Source organism: Arachis ipaensis, chromosome B06, assembly GCF_000816755.2.
Source record: "Arachis ipaensis cultivar K30076 chromosome B06, Araip1.1, whole genome shotgun sequence".
NCBI lineage: Eukaryota > Viridiplantae > Streptophyta > Magnoliopsida > Fabales > Fabaceae > Arachis > Arachis ipaensis.
Window position 1 is genome coordinate 83,231,670 of NC_029790.2, and position 13,555 is coordinate 83,245,224.

A 13,555-nucleotide genomic window follows, 5' to 3' on the forward strand; every position below is an offset into this window, starting at 1 on the left:
TAGGGAAGAGAAATTACCTCCGGAAGTCAGGTACTGACCGACCTCCCCACACTTAAGGCTTTGCACCGTCCTTGGTGCCATCTGTCAGGAACAAGGGTGGGCTGGTAGCAGTATCTCCACAGTCGGGACCATCGTGGCTCCCTGTGCTGGTAAAGGAAGTGGAGTCCGGGGTGTCAGAGTCTCTGTATTTTCCTTTAAGTAGCTCCTTGAGGTATGTGAATCGGCGCTTGTTACGGCGCTCTCTTAGCTTTGCTTTGTGTTCCTGCCGATCCAACCTTTCAAGTATCTGATGGAGCAGTTAATTGGTTGTAGGTGCTTGTGGTATTGAAGGAGGAATGTCTTCAGCCGGTTCAGTAGGCTGGCTTGCAGTGGCTGCTGGAGGTCTGATATATTTTCCGTTAGGGACATACTAATCATCCCGTGGAAGAATGGCTTTGGTGTCCCCAGCTCTGTAGGAGACTCCGGCTGCTGAGACAAGATCTGAGACCAAGGAGGGAAAAGGTAAGTTGCCCACAATTTGTACGTGTCCCATGGCATTCCGGATGTGTCTTGGTAGGTTCAGAGGCTGATCTGTAAGGATGCACCATAGTAGAACGGCCATGTCTGCAGTGAAGGAGGACTCGTGAGTGCTCGGAAAGACGTAATGGGACATAATCTGTGCCCATACGCGAGCCTCCAAGGTAAGTGCAGAAGCCAATATTCTCTTAGGACAGGAACGATGGTATCCGTAGATCCATCTGCTGTCAGGTAGTGTGATAACTCTGAGAACAACGTCCCAGTTAAATTGGTACATCTCGCGCTTGAGTGCGGCTTCTTGAAATGTGTCTAGTCCTTCTGGAGTAGGGAGAAGATGTAAAGCTCGTTGAATGGCCTCTTCTGTAATGGGGACTTGCTTCTGACGGACATAGATAGACTGCAAGGTTGGCAGGTGGAAATTAGAGTAGAACTCGACTACCCAAGAAGATTAACCTGCCGTGGCTGTCTCTGTAAGAAACCCCACTATCTTCGTGCAATTTGTGGCTCAACAAATTCAGCAATATGGGTCGGGAGGATAAGAAGGTATTCGTTGTTGTAACTCCTTTCTGCCAGGATGGGGAACATATGCTCACAGTAGTGATTGGTAAATCGCGCAGTGTCCTTTGCTGGGAAGGCTCTCTCTTTTTCATCAACCTTTATAATCCTCTTAATCCTTTTTGTTGAGGGTTTAACTGCAGTTGAAGATGGCTCTGCCACTAATGTTCGTTTGGTGCCTCTCCTTGCTGTTGATTTGGGAGTAGCTTTCTCCTTGCCTTTCTTGGTGGCCATCCTAAAAGAGAAAAAAGAGAAAGTATGTTAAAATGTCAAGGCATAGAGCAAGGAAGAGAACGAGAAAGGTGGTAATTAATGCACATTAAAAGATGAATGATGTTAACACATGGTCATGACTACATGTGAAAAATCATCAACGAAAATATAGCAAGTACATGTAATGACAATTAAATGCAAGATGTTTATTGGCATGCTGGCAAAGGCATGAGTAGCATAGATCAAGCATTCAATGTCCAAGTTAGATTACCAGGTCTTTCAAACTAACAACATGTTTGTAGTAACAATTATATTTACGTAATAAAATATAAAAAGGGTTTTGTGAAAAGCAAGCATTTAGAGTAGTAGATAGAAAGAAATAAAAAAATAGTGCACAATGCCATACGGACTTTTTCACAAACACATAGCAAGCATGGTAAATAAGCTATTGAAAGTATTAAATTGAACATGCAAGCAACCCTTTAAAAGGTAATATATAATTGTCAAACAATTCCTTTAATAATCCACAAGCAAAATATAGAAAATAATGACCCAAATAAATTTCTAACACCAATGAAAATAATGCAATGAATGAAAGTAAGCAAATAAATTAAATGAAATAGAATGGAAGTGAAGAGGGATGAGAAGTTAAAGAGATGAAGAAGAAGAAAGTAAGAAAAGGAAGAAGAAAGAAGAAAAGATAGGAGAAATTAGGATTAGAAAAGAAAAGATAAGATTATTGGCACTGATCTGGATAAGTTGTGCGGCGCAGGCGACGCGGACGCGTGGTTCACGTGTTCGCGTGATTGGCGATATTCTCAAGTGATGTGGACGCGTGGAGCACGTAGACGTGTGACTTGATTTGTGCTAGTGGTGCGAGAGCAGCCTCGTGTTCGCACAACTCTCTGTTTAGTTTGCTTATTGCCAAAAATATGGGGTGACACGTTCGCGTGGGTGACGCGATCGCGTGGATAGCCATTTTTGGAAAATGACGTGGCCGCGTGGGAAACGCATTCGCGTGGGAGGGCTTCGGCTTCCAGCACGAGTTCAGCCCCATTCCAGCCCAACATACTGCCATACACCCCTTTACGTCGATTTTACAGAGCCACGCATTCGCGTGGGTGACGCGGATGCGTGGGCATATTTGCGCCTAAGGCACGCCTCCAGCCACGCTCTCGCGTGACTCTCTGCTCACTTTTCTTTTCTTCCTAATGCACTTGTGACGCGGACGCGTCAGCGACGCTGCCGCGTTGCGTGCATGCTCTCTTTTTTTTTATTATAATAATGCAGTATGCATAATGCAATGCTAATATGAATGTTATGCATGATTCCAGGTTCAATAAAATGGAATAAAATAAAACTTAAAAACAAACAAAACGAAATAAAATTAAAATTGAAAAGGAACGATCATACCATGGTGGGTTGTCTCCCACCTAGCACTTTTAGTTAGAGTCCTTAAGTTGGACATTTGGTGAGTCCTTTGTTATGGTGGCTTGTGCTTGAACTCATCTAGGAATCTCCACCAATGTTTGTAATTCCAATGGCCTCCGGAATCCCAAATTAGGCACAGGAAGCCTTCAAGCAGGTTAAAGCAGGTGACAAAGCCCCAAGAGTGTTGATTGCCAGAATGAATTCCGGGGTCCCAAACCTTGCTTTTGCCCCCGTCTTCTTGTTGATCATTAGTGTTCCGACCGGGTGGCAGGCAATCTGAATTCTCACTAAAGCGGCCAAACAACTTCCTAGACCCATTTAGTTGAGCTTTACACCAACCTTTGCATTTAAACTTTGAGCTTTCCACCATATTGAATCTTGCATGACGACTCCTACCACTAACCATCTTCCTCTTACGCTTAATGCCACAAAGAGCTCTAAGCTGACCATCTGTTTCAAGTAAAGCAAATTCAAGTGAGCTAATTAAGCTTAGAGATGAAAGATTTACCCACTTGAATGAAGGAATGGATGGTGATGGCTTTGGGGGAGAGGTCTCCAACAGCATTGGCAAGGTGATTTCCAGCTCCATTCCCTTGAGTTCTTCCTTGACAACTTCCACCTCATTGTAAGCTTCTTCAATTTCAACCTCTTCCTCTTGGTAGCTTTCTTCCAATTCAGTCTCCTCTTCATTGCTTACCAAGGGCATGGGAGGTTGTGCTTCTGCTTCTTCAATCTCCATCTCTTGATCAACCTCTTCAAAGTCTTTAGCCATGATATGCCTTGGAGGTTGTACACCCTCCTCAACATCATTTTCAAACGTCTTTGAAGGAGGCTCTATAACTTGACTTTTCCATGGAGGTTCTGCATCTCCTAAATCTTCAACCACTTCCTCCTCTTTAACTATTATGGTTTTCTCCACTTGTTCCAATACAAAGCCATGTTCCTCATTGTCCACCGAAGTTTCTAGTGTCTCCTTCATGCTATGCTCTTCTTTTGATTCTCCACATGTAGCCATGGGAGTACTCTGAGTGCTCAGATGTCAAAAAGCTATTATATTTACTACCTCGTTTAAGGCAGTAGTGAGTTTCAGTACGAACCTTTGCATCTTCGCTTGCCCTTGAAGAAGACCACGAAGTTTGTCATCCATTGGAGATTGGGGTGGATATAAGGGTTCATTATTTTGGAGAAAGGGTTCACGGTAGGAAGGTGGTTCTTCTTGATAAGGATATGGGGATGGTGAATATTGAGGTGGTGGTTCTGGGTGTGGTTCATATGGTGGTTGGTATGGTGGATATAGGTTAGGGTCATATGGTGGTGTTTGGTGGTAAGGGGCTTGTGAGTATGGTGGTCCAGAGTTGTGTTGAGGAGATGGTTCATAAGCATATGGCGGGACTTGTTGGTAACTACAAGGGGGTCTACCATAATCATCATCTTGGTATGCATCACAGAATGGTTGTTGGTTATAGTGCATTGGAGGGGGTTGTTGCCAAGAGGGTTGATCAAATCCTTGTGGCTCCTCCCATCTTTGATTGTTCCAACCTTGATGCCTGTTCTCATTGTAATCTCCTCTTCCTACAACATAATTGTAACCAGACTCATAGCCAAAGGGGTGAGAGTTTATAGTAACAAATAACAATTAAAAACAAAAATAAAAATAATTTTAAATTAAAAGGTTATTTAAATTTTGATTTTGAAATTTGAATTTTGAAATTTGAAATTTGAAATTTGAAATTTTTTTAATTTGAAATTTTTTAATGCAAATTTCGAAAATTCAATTAAAATAAAGAGAAAAGATATTTTTGAATTAAATGAGGAAAGAGAAAAATAATAAAATGACACCAAACTTAACATTTTTAGATCAAAACGAAGAAAACAATTAAGAACAACTTGAAGGTCAAGATGAACACGAAGAACAAATTTTTGAAAAATTTTTAATAACTAAATAAAAACCAATAACCTCTTAATTTATGAAAAAGCAAAACTAAAAACAAAAATAAAAATAAATAAACAAGCAAAAAGCAAATATTTACAATAACTAATAATAAGGCACACATTTGCAATTCCCTGGCAACGGCGCCATTTTGAAGAACGGATGCTTGACGATTTAGAATTTAGAATAAATTCCCGTTGCAAATATAGTTTCTAAATCAAGCAATCATCCTTTCTTACAAACGTTTGGTTGTCACAAGTAACAAACCCCTTTAAAATTGATAACCAAAGTATTCAAACCTCGGGTCATCTTCTCAAGGAATTGCAGGGAGGTATGTTCTTATTATTTGTTATGAGTTTTGTAAATTGGGGGGTTTTGAAAGTAAGGAACACGTAATTTAAATGACAAGTAAAATAAATAAATAACTATAAAATAAACTCTTGGCAAGGTATGAAAATTCGGAAGTCCTATCCTAGTTATTCTTATGAGAATTGAGTTTAACCCCACTTAGTTAACCTAAAGCAAAGGAAAGTCAAGTGGACTAATTAGTTAGATTCCCAAGTCCTAACCAACTCCTAAGGAAAGACTAGAGTTAGTGGAATTCCAGTCAATTAGAGGAATTAATCAACAATCATGATAAGTTTAATAACTCAAGAGCCTCCAGTTAATCAATTAAAGCCAAGAATATAAAAAAAGCTAAATAAGAATCATAAATCTAAAATATCTCAATTGCATTTAATAAAAGGAAATTAACCCAAAAATATAAAGAGTTCATAAGCCAATTTGGCAAAGAAGAGAATCAATAAGAAAAATAAGTAAACCAAAGTACCAGGATAAATAAAAGTAGAAGAGAAACTAAATTAAAAGAACATTGAACCTGTGATGAAGAAGAAATAATCCTAAATCCTAAAACTAAATCCTAAGAGAGAGGAGAGAACCTCTCTCTCTAAAAGCTACATCTAAACTATGAAAAGTGAATAATGATCAGATGATTATGAATGAATGGATTCCCCCACTTTATAGCCTCTAATCTGTGTTTTCTGGGCCGCAAACTGGGTCGAAAACAGCCCAGAAATCGCTGGAGAAGAAATCTGCCACGCCAATTTTCGTCACTGCGACGCATCCATGTGAAGCACGCGTTCGCGTCGCCTAGCGTCAGGGCAACTATGGTATATTATATATCAAATCGAAGCACCGGACGTTAGCTTTCCAACGCAACTGAAACCGCGTCGTTTGGACCTCTGTAGCTCAAGTTATGACAGTTTTAGTGCGAGAGGGTCAGGCTGACAGCTTTGCAGTTCCTTCAACTTCTCGTATTCCTTCCACTTTTGCATGCTTCCTTTCCATCCTCCAAGCCATTCCTGTCCTGTAATCTCTGAAAACACTTAATACAGATATCACGGCATCGAATGGTATAAAGGGAGAATTAATATTAATGAAATTAAGGTCAAAGGAGCATATTTTCAATCATAGCACAAAATCGGGAAGCAAAATATAAAACATGCAAATAGTATGAATAAGTGGGTAAAGATTGATAAAATCCACTCAATTGAGCACAAGATAAACCATAAAATAGTGGTTTATCAATCACCCTCATCTGGTGTGTGATGGAGGGTAAGGACCTGTACCTCCCACGTTTCATCTGGTATTACATGGCCAGGGTCCATGTCAGAGGCACTTTCCCTTTCCCATATCTGATTACCCAGCTCGGCCGTCGAGCTGACGTGCCTTGGGAGCTTGCTGATGAGAAGTCACCTGCTGCAGATTGCAAGAAGATTATCCCTCACAGCAGGAAGTTTTGGGCCTTGGGTTACAAACCCCCATTCCTCACCGCTTCTGATGAGACAGCCACACCATCAACTGCCACTTCTTCCTCTACTGCTGCCCCAGCTACCACCACTGCACCTCCACCTGCCTCAGAGCTCGTTTACCACCTCGTGCACCGCCTATTTCAGTAGCTGGACCAGATAGAGCGCCACAACCGGCGGCGATATGAGAGATCTGAGCGTCGCAACAAGCGACGCTATGAGCACCTCAAGTTGATGATCCGTTCTGGCGACGACATCCCCTCCGAGCCTGACACACCATCAGAGCCATCTGAGGAGGAGGCGGACGAGCATGAGGATGAGACACATGCACAGAGAGAGGCTGATCAGGCAGGATCGGAGTAGGCTGCGTCACAGCAGGAGGAGCCACACCAGATTCAGGCTGCAGACACAGAGATCCCTCTCCAGTCAGCACCTCCACTGCAGCAGACAGATCTTCCTACACTTATCTAGTCTGCAGATCCTCAGGCCACCACAGAGACACCAGCAGCCCATCCTTCCAGTGATGAAACTCCTTCACACCCAGCTTGAGTGAGCATCGAGGACGATGCTTTATTTTAAGTGTGGGGACGTCGCCATCCCTTGCGTATTTTTTGGTGAACCACTACAGACTCTTTTTATCTTATTTTGTTTATTTTTCTGTATTTTTATCTTTATTTTTATTTTTATTTTTCAGTACTTATACATTGTTCTTTTGCTATATTTTTACTTTATTTTCGCATTTTACACTTTAGTTCATATTTTAGCCATTTAGTTTGGTTTGCAATTCTAAACCTATTAGTTATAGAATATGTGGATTAATTAGTATAGTTTATCCTTTTAGCATATGATAGTTTGGTTTAAATTGAAAATAAAAAGGAAGTAAACTAGAGACTTCAGTAAATTAAAACAATCCACACACCTTGTATATATAGCATTATATGTTAGTTAGTTAACAACATTTCATCAAGGAACAACACTAAGATTTTAAGGGCCACCCTAAGATTTACATTGAGAATAATGGGAACTCTTAATTTTTACTTGCATGACATGTATAACTGATATATGATTTTTGAGCTGGAGAACACACAGCCTGTGAGTCTTGCGCTTAATTGTATGGTTGCATTCAGACCATAAATTTCATTCCTGTGTGTTTTACCCTTCTTTTTCATTCTGATGTTCTTTACTTTGTTTTAAATCTATATGTCCAATTATAGAATATAGATACATACCAAGAGATGATTGAGGCCATCATTTGAATTCTTCCTCACTTATCCCAAATTAGCCTACCTTTTACATCACCCTTGTTAGCCCCCTCGAGCTTTTTAATCCCCTATTGCTCTATAAATCACATTACTAGCCTTAAGCAGAAAAACAAAATAAAAATCCCAAGTTGAATTCTTGGTTAGCTTAAGATAGAAATTGTGTATTGTTTAAGTGTGGGAAACTTTATGGGAACATGGGATGATAGAAACAAAGTAGGAATTTAAAGAATAAGATGTTTCAAAATAAAAATTTGGGAAACATGCTCATGTAAAATCAAAACAATTGAATTACCATGTGCATTGATTGAAAAAAAAAAGTTTTCCAGTATTTAAATAAGGGGATACAAAAATTCCCCAAATGCAAAATAAAAAGAATCAATGCACATGGGACAAAATCAAATTTAATACATGAGTTTGCAATACAAAGAGGGAAAATTTGGGCAAATAGGTTAAGAGACTTTGATTTATAAAGTATGTATGTTAGGTGAGATCTTAGACTAATCAAGGATTCGCTTATTAGCTCACTTAGCCTTATACATATGCCTTCACCTTTACCTTGGCCCCATTACAACCTTGAATAAGACCTCATGATTTTTGTATGTCTGTATTCTATAATTGTTGATTGGTTAGATGAAAAACAAAGTTATAGAAAGTAAGGATAGAAAAAGAATAGAGTGATTAACCCAATAAACACTGAGTGACTAGAGAGTAAACACAAAATCCAGTGAGGGTTCAATAGCTCATCACCATATATCCCTGCTTAATTGTTAATTGTCTTGCAAGTTTGTGAAATATTTTTACCCATCTCAATTGTAAAAGTGCTTTAACATTATCTAAGGTTTGGCTATGCATATATGATTCCTTGAGGATATGAATAAATTTAACTACATGTAAGCTTTATATACAAGTGAGTAATAATTAGAATTGCATGATTCATTTAGGTAGTTGCATTTAGAATAGATTGCATTGCATGAGATTCCACCACTTTAACCTTACCTTACTCTTTATCTTGGATTTAGCATGAGGACATGCTATTGTTTAAGTGTGGGGAGGTTGATAAACCCATATTTCATGATATATTTTATGCTCAATTTAAGTGATTTATTCAACCCTTCGCCCACTTATTCATGTGAAATTGCATGGTTTCACTTTCCATTCCTTATTATGTGATATATGTGAAAAACATGTTTTCTATGCTTTAAAAATAATTATTTTAATTACCTTTTATTTCCATTCGATGCCGTGATTTGTGTGTTGAGTATTTTCAGATCTCCTAGGGCAGGAATGATTTAAAGGATGGAAAGGAAACATACAAAAAATGGAAGGAAAGCACAAAATGGAGTTTTTGAAGAAACTGGCAGCGACGCGAACGCATAGACGATGCAGCCGCATGCCTAGCGCGAAAAGGCAGTGACGCGAATGCGTGACTAACGTGGACGCGTGCTTTGAGCAGAACGCAGATAACGCGTACGCATGACCGAAGCGAACGCGTGATAAGGAAAACTCCAGATGACGCGACCGCATGACGCACACGGACGCGTGACAGACGCCACGCACCAGAAACTGTAGAAAATGCTCCCAGCGATTTCTAAAAGGAGGCCTTCAATTATTCACTTTTCATGATTTAGATGTAGTTTTTAGAGAGAGAGGTCCTCTCCTCTCTCTTAGGTCTTAGGATTAGGATTAAAATTTCTCTCAATTTTAGGACTACTTATCTTCATTACAGGTTCAATGTTCCTTTTATTTATTTTTCTAATTTAATTTATGAACTTTTTCATGTTAGATTTGGATATTCTATTTAATATAATTTGAGGTATTTTCAGATCTATGATTTGTTTCTTTTATTTATGATATAAAAAATTTAGAATTTTCCCTTTTGGCTTTGGTTGATTAATTGGTAACTCTTGAGTTGTCAAACTCATTGTGATTGATAATTGTTATCTTTGCTGATTTATTTAAATTCCTATAACTCTAGTCTTTTCTTAGGAGTTGATGACGATCGGAATTTTCTATCGGTAAAGAATAAAAATAATCGCGTTGTAAGTATTGTTTCTAAACCAACAGAAAATCCTTTCGTACAAACGTTTTGGTTATCACAAGTAACAAACCCCTAGATAAATTGATAACCGAAGTATTTAAACCTCGGGTCGTCTTCTCAAGGAACTGCAGGGAGGTATGTTCTTATTATTGGTTATGAGTTTTGTAAATTGGGGTTTTGAAAGTGAGGAACAAGTAATTTAAATTAAAAATAAAATAAATAAATAACTGTAAAATAAACTCTTAGCAAGGTATGAGAATTTGGAATTCCTATCCTAGTTATCCTTATCAGGTGCGATGAGTCCCACTTCATAACCTCTAATCTGTGCCTTCTGGAGTTAGATCTGGGCCAAAAAGGGCTTCAGAAATCGCGTGTTCGCTTAGGCCATGCAGCCGCATCATCTGTGTTCTGCTCATAGCGCGCGTCCACGTCAGTCACACGTTTGCATCGCTGTCTTTTCGCACTGGGCATGCGGCCGCGTCGTCCATGCGTTCGCGTCGTTGCTAGTTTCTTCAAAAACTCCATTTTATGCTTTCCTTCCATTTTTGTATGTTTTCTTTCCATCCTTTAAGTCATTCCTGCCTTAGGAGATCTGAAACTACTCAACACACAAATCACGGCATCGAATGGTAATAAAGGGTGATTAAAATAATTAATTTTTAAAGCATAGGAAACATGTATTTCACATATATCACATAATAGGAAAGGGAAAGTGAACCCATGCAATTTACATGAATAAATGAGTGAAGGATTGAATAAATCTCTTGAATTGAGCACAATATATATCATAAAATATGGGTTTATCAACCTCCCCACACTTAAACAATAGCATGTCCTCATGCTAAGTCCAAGATAAAGAATAAGGTAAGGTTAAAGTGGTGGAATCTCATGCAATGTAATCTATCTAAATGCAACTACCTAAATAAGTCATGCAATTCTAATTTTTATTCACTTGTATATAAAACTTACATGTAGTTAAATTAATTCACATTCTCAAGGAATCATATATGCATAGCCAACCTTAGATAATGTTAAGGCACTTTTACAATTGATATGGGTAAAAATATTTTTTTTTAAACTTGCAAGACAATTAACAATTTAAGCAGAGATATATGGTGATGAGCTATTGAACCCTCACTAGATTTTGTGTTTACTCTCTAGTCACTCAGTGTTTAATGGGTTAATCACTCTATTCTTCTTTTTATCCTTACTTTATATAACTTTGTTCTTCATCTAACCAATCAACAATTATAGAATACAGTCATACAAAAATCATGAGGTCTTTTTCAAGGTTGTAATGGGGCCAAGGTAAAGGTAAGGGTATATATATAAGGCTAAGTGAGCAAATAAGTGAATCCTTGATTAGTCTAAGATCTCACCTAACATACATATTTTGTAATTCAAAGCTTCTTAACCTATTTGCCCAGATTTTTCTCACTTTGTATTGCAAGCTCATTAACTTAAATTTTTTTCTCATGTGCATTGATTCTTTTTATTTTGTAATTGGGAAATTTTTGTATCCCTTTTATTTAAATTTTTTTTAATGCACATGGTAATTCAATTGATTTCACATGAGCATGCTTCCCAAAATTTTTATTTTGAGATATCTTTATTCTTTTTAACTTTCTACCTTTGTTTCTATCATCCATGTTCCCATAAAGTTCCCCACACTTAAACAATACACAATTTCTATCTTAAGCTAACCAAGGATTCAACTTGAGATTTTTATTTTGTTTTTCTGCTTAAGGCTAGTAATGTGGTTTATATAACAAAAGGGGTTTAAAAGCTCAAGGGGGCTAACAAGGATGATGTAAAAGGTAGGCTTATTTGGGATAAGTGAGCTTAAACAAGTAATGGCCTCAATCATCTCTTAGTATGTATCTATACTCTATAATTGGACATATAGATTAAAATAAAGCAAAGAACATCAGAATAAAAAAGAAGGACGAAACACACAGGAATAAAAATTATGGTTTGAATGTAACCATACAATTAAGCTCAAAACTCACAGGCTGTGTGTTCTCTAGCTCAAGATTCATATATTAGTTATACATGTCATGCAAGTAAAAATTAAGAGTTCCCATTATTCTCAATGTAAAATTTCTTGGGTGGCTTTAAAGTTTTAGTGTTCTTCCTTGATGAAATGTTGTTAACTAACTAACATGTTATGTTCTATATACAAGGTGTGTGGATTGTTTTTGATTATGTTGAAGGCTCTAGTTTACTTCCTTTTTGTTTTCAATTTAAACCAAACTATCATATGCTAAAAGGGGTAAACTATGCTAATTAATCCACATATTCTATAACTAATAAGTTAGAATTGCAAACTAAACTAAATGGCTAAAATATGGAATAAAGTGCAAAATGCAGAAAATAGAGTAAAAACACATGAAAAGAACAATGTATAAGTACTGAAAGATAAAAATAAAAATAAAGATAAAAATACATAAAAATAACCAAAATAAAATAAAAGAGTCTGTAGTGGTTCACCAAAAAATGCGCCAGAGATGGTGACCTCCCCACACTTAAAATAAAGCATCGTCCTCAATGCTCACTCAAGCTGGGTGTGAAGGAGTGTCATCACTGGAAGGATGGGCTGCTAGAGTCTCGGTGGTGGTCTGAGGATTTGTAGACTGGATGTGGGTAGGTGGGTCTGTCTGCTGGAGAGGAGGCTCTGACTGGATAGGAATCTCTGTCTCTGCCATCTGTATTTGGTGTGGCTCCCCCTGCTGTGGTACAGCCTGCTCCGGTCCTGCCTGTGCAGCCTGGGTGGGTGTCTCCTCCTCGTGATTGTGCTCCTCCACCTCAGCTGTATCAGAAGGGGTGTCAGGCTCGAAGGGGAGGTCACCACCGGAACGGATCATCAACTTGACGTGCTCATAGCGTTGCTTGTTGCAACGCTACATACGATCCAAGCGGGCGAAGAGTCGATGCACCAAATGGTAAATAGGCTCAGGAGCAGTTGGAGGTGCAGTGGGTGGGGCAGGTGCAGCAGTGGAAGAAGAGCGGGCAGCCGAAGGTGTGGCTGTCTCATCAGAAGTAGGAAGGAATGGAGGTCTGTATCCTAAAGCCAGAAAGTTCCTGCTGTGAGAAATGATCTTCTTGCAGTCCGCAGCAGGTGGCTTCTCATCAGCATCCTCCCAAGGCACGTCAGCTCGACGGCCTAGCTGGGTAACCAGGTAAGGGAAAGGGAGGGTGCCTCTGACATGGACCCTGGCCATATAGTGCCAGATGAATCGTGGCAGGTACAGGTCCTTACCCTCCATCAAACACCAGAGGAGGGTAATCATAGCAGCAGGCAGCTCCGTCTCATGAGTGCTCGGCATAATAAAGTTACTCAGGATCTGGTGCCAGAGCCGAGCCTCATCATTCAAGTATATCCGCTTTATTCCTTTAGACATGGTGGTGTTCTTACCCATGACCCATGGGACAGTAGGGTCAAGGGCTATCCTCTCCTTGACAGCGTCCCAGTCGAATCTCAGAAAGCGCATGTCTTCTTCAGCCTTTTGGTAACCGTCAAGCTGATCTGACTTAGGCTGAAGGCGCAAAATATCCTCAATGACCTCTTCAGTGACTTGTAAATGTTTCCCTCCGAGGTGCACTACATCCAGGGAAGTCTTGAAATAATTGCAGTAAAACTCCCTTACCCAGGAAGCATTAACCTCAGTCAAATTCCTCTCCAAGAAGAACCAGCCTCTTTGTTTGATCTGATCAGAGGTGTACTGTTGTAGTTCTTTTGGAATTTTCAAGGTCCTCTCCAGGTACAGATTTCTGGAGGTAGCAAACACTGGATACTTCAGCT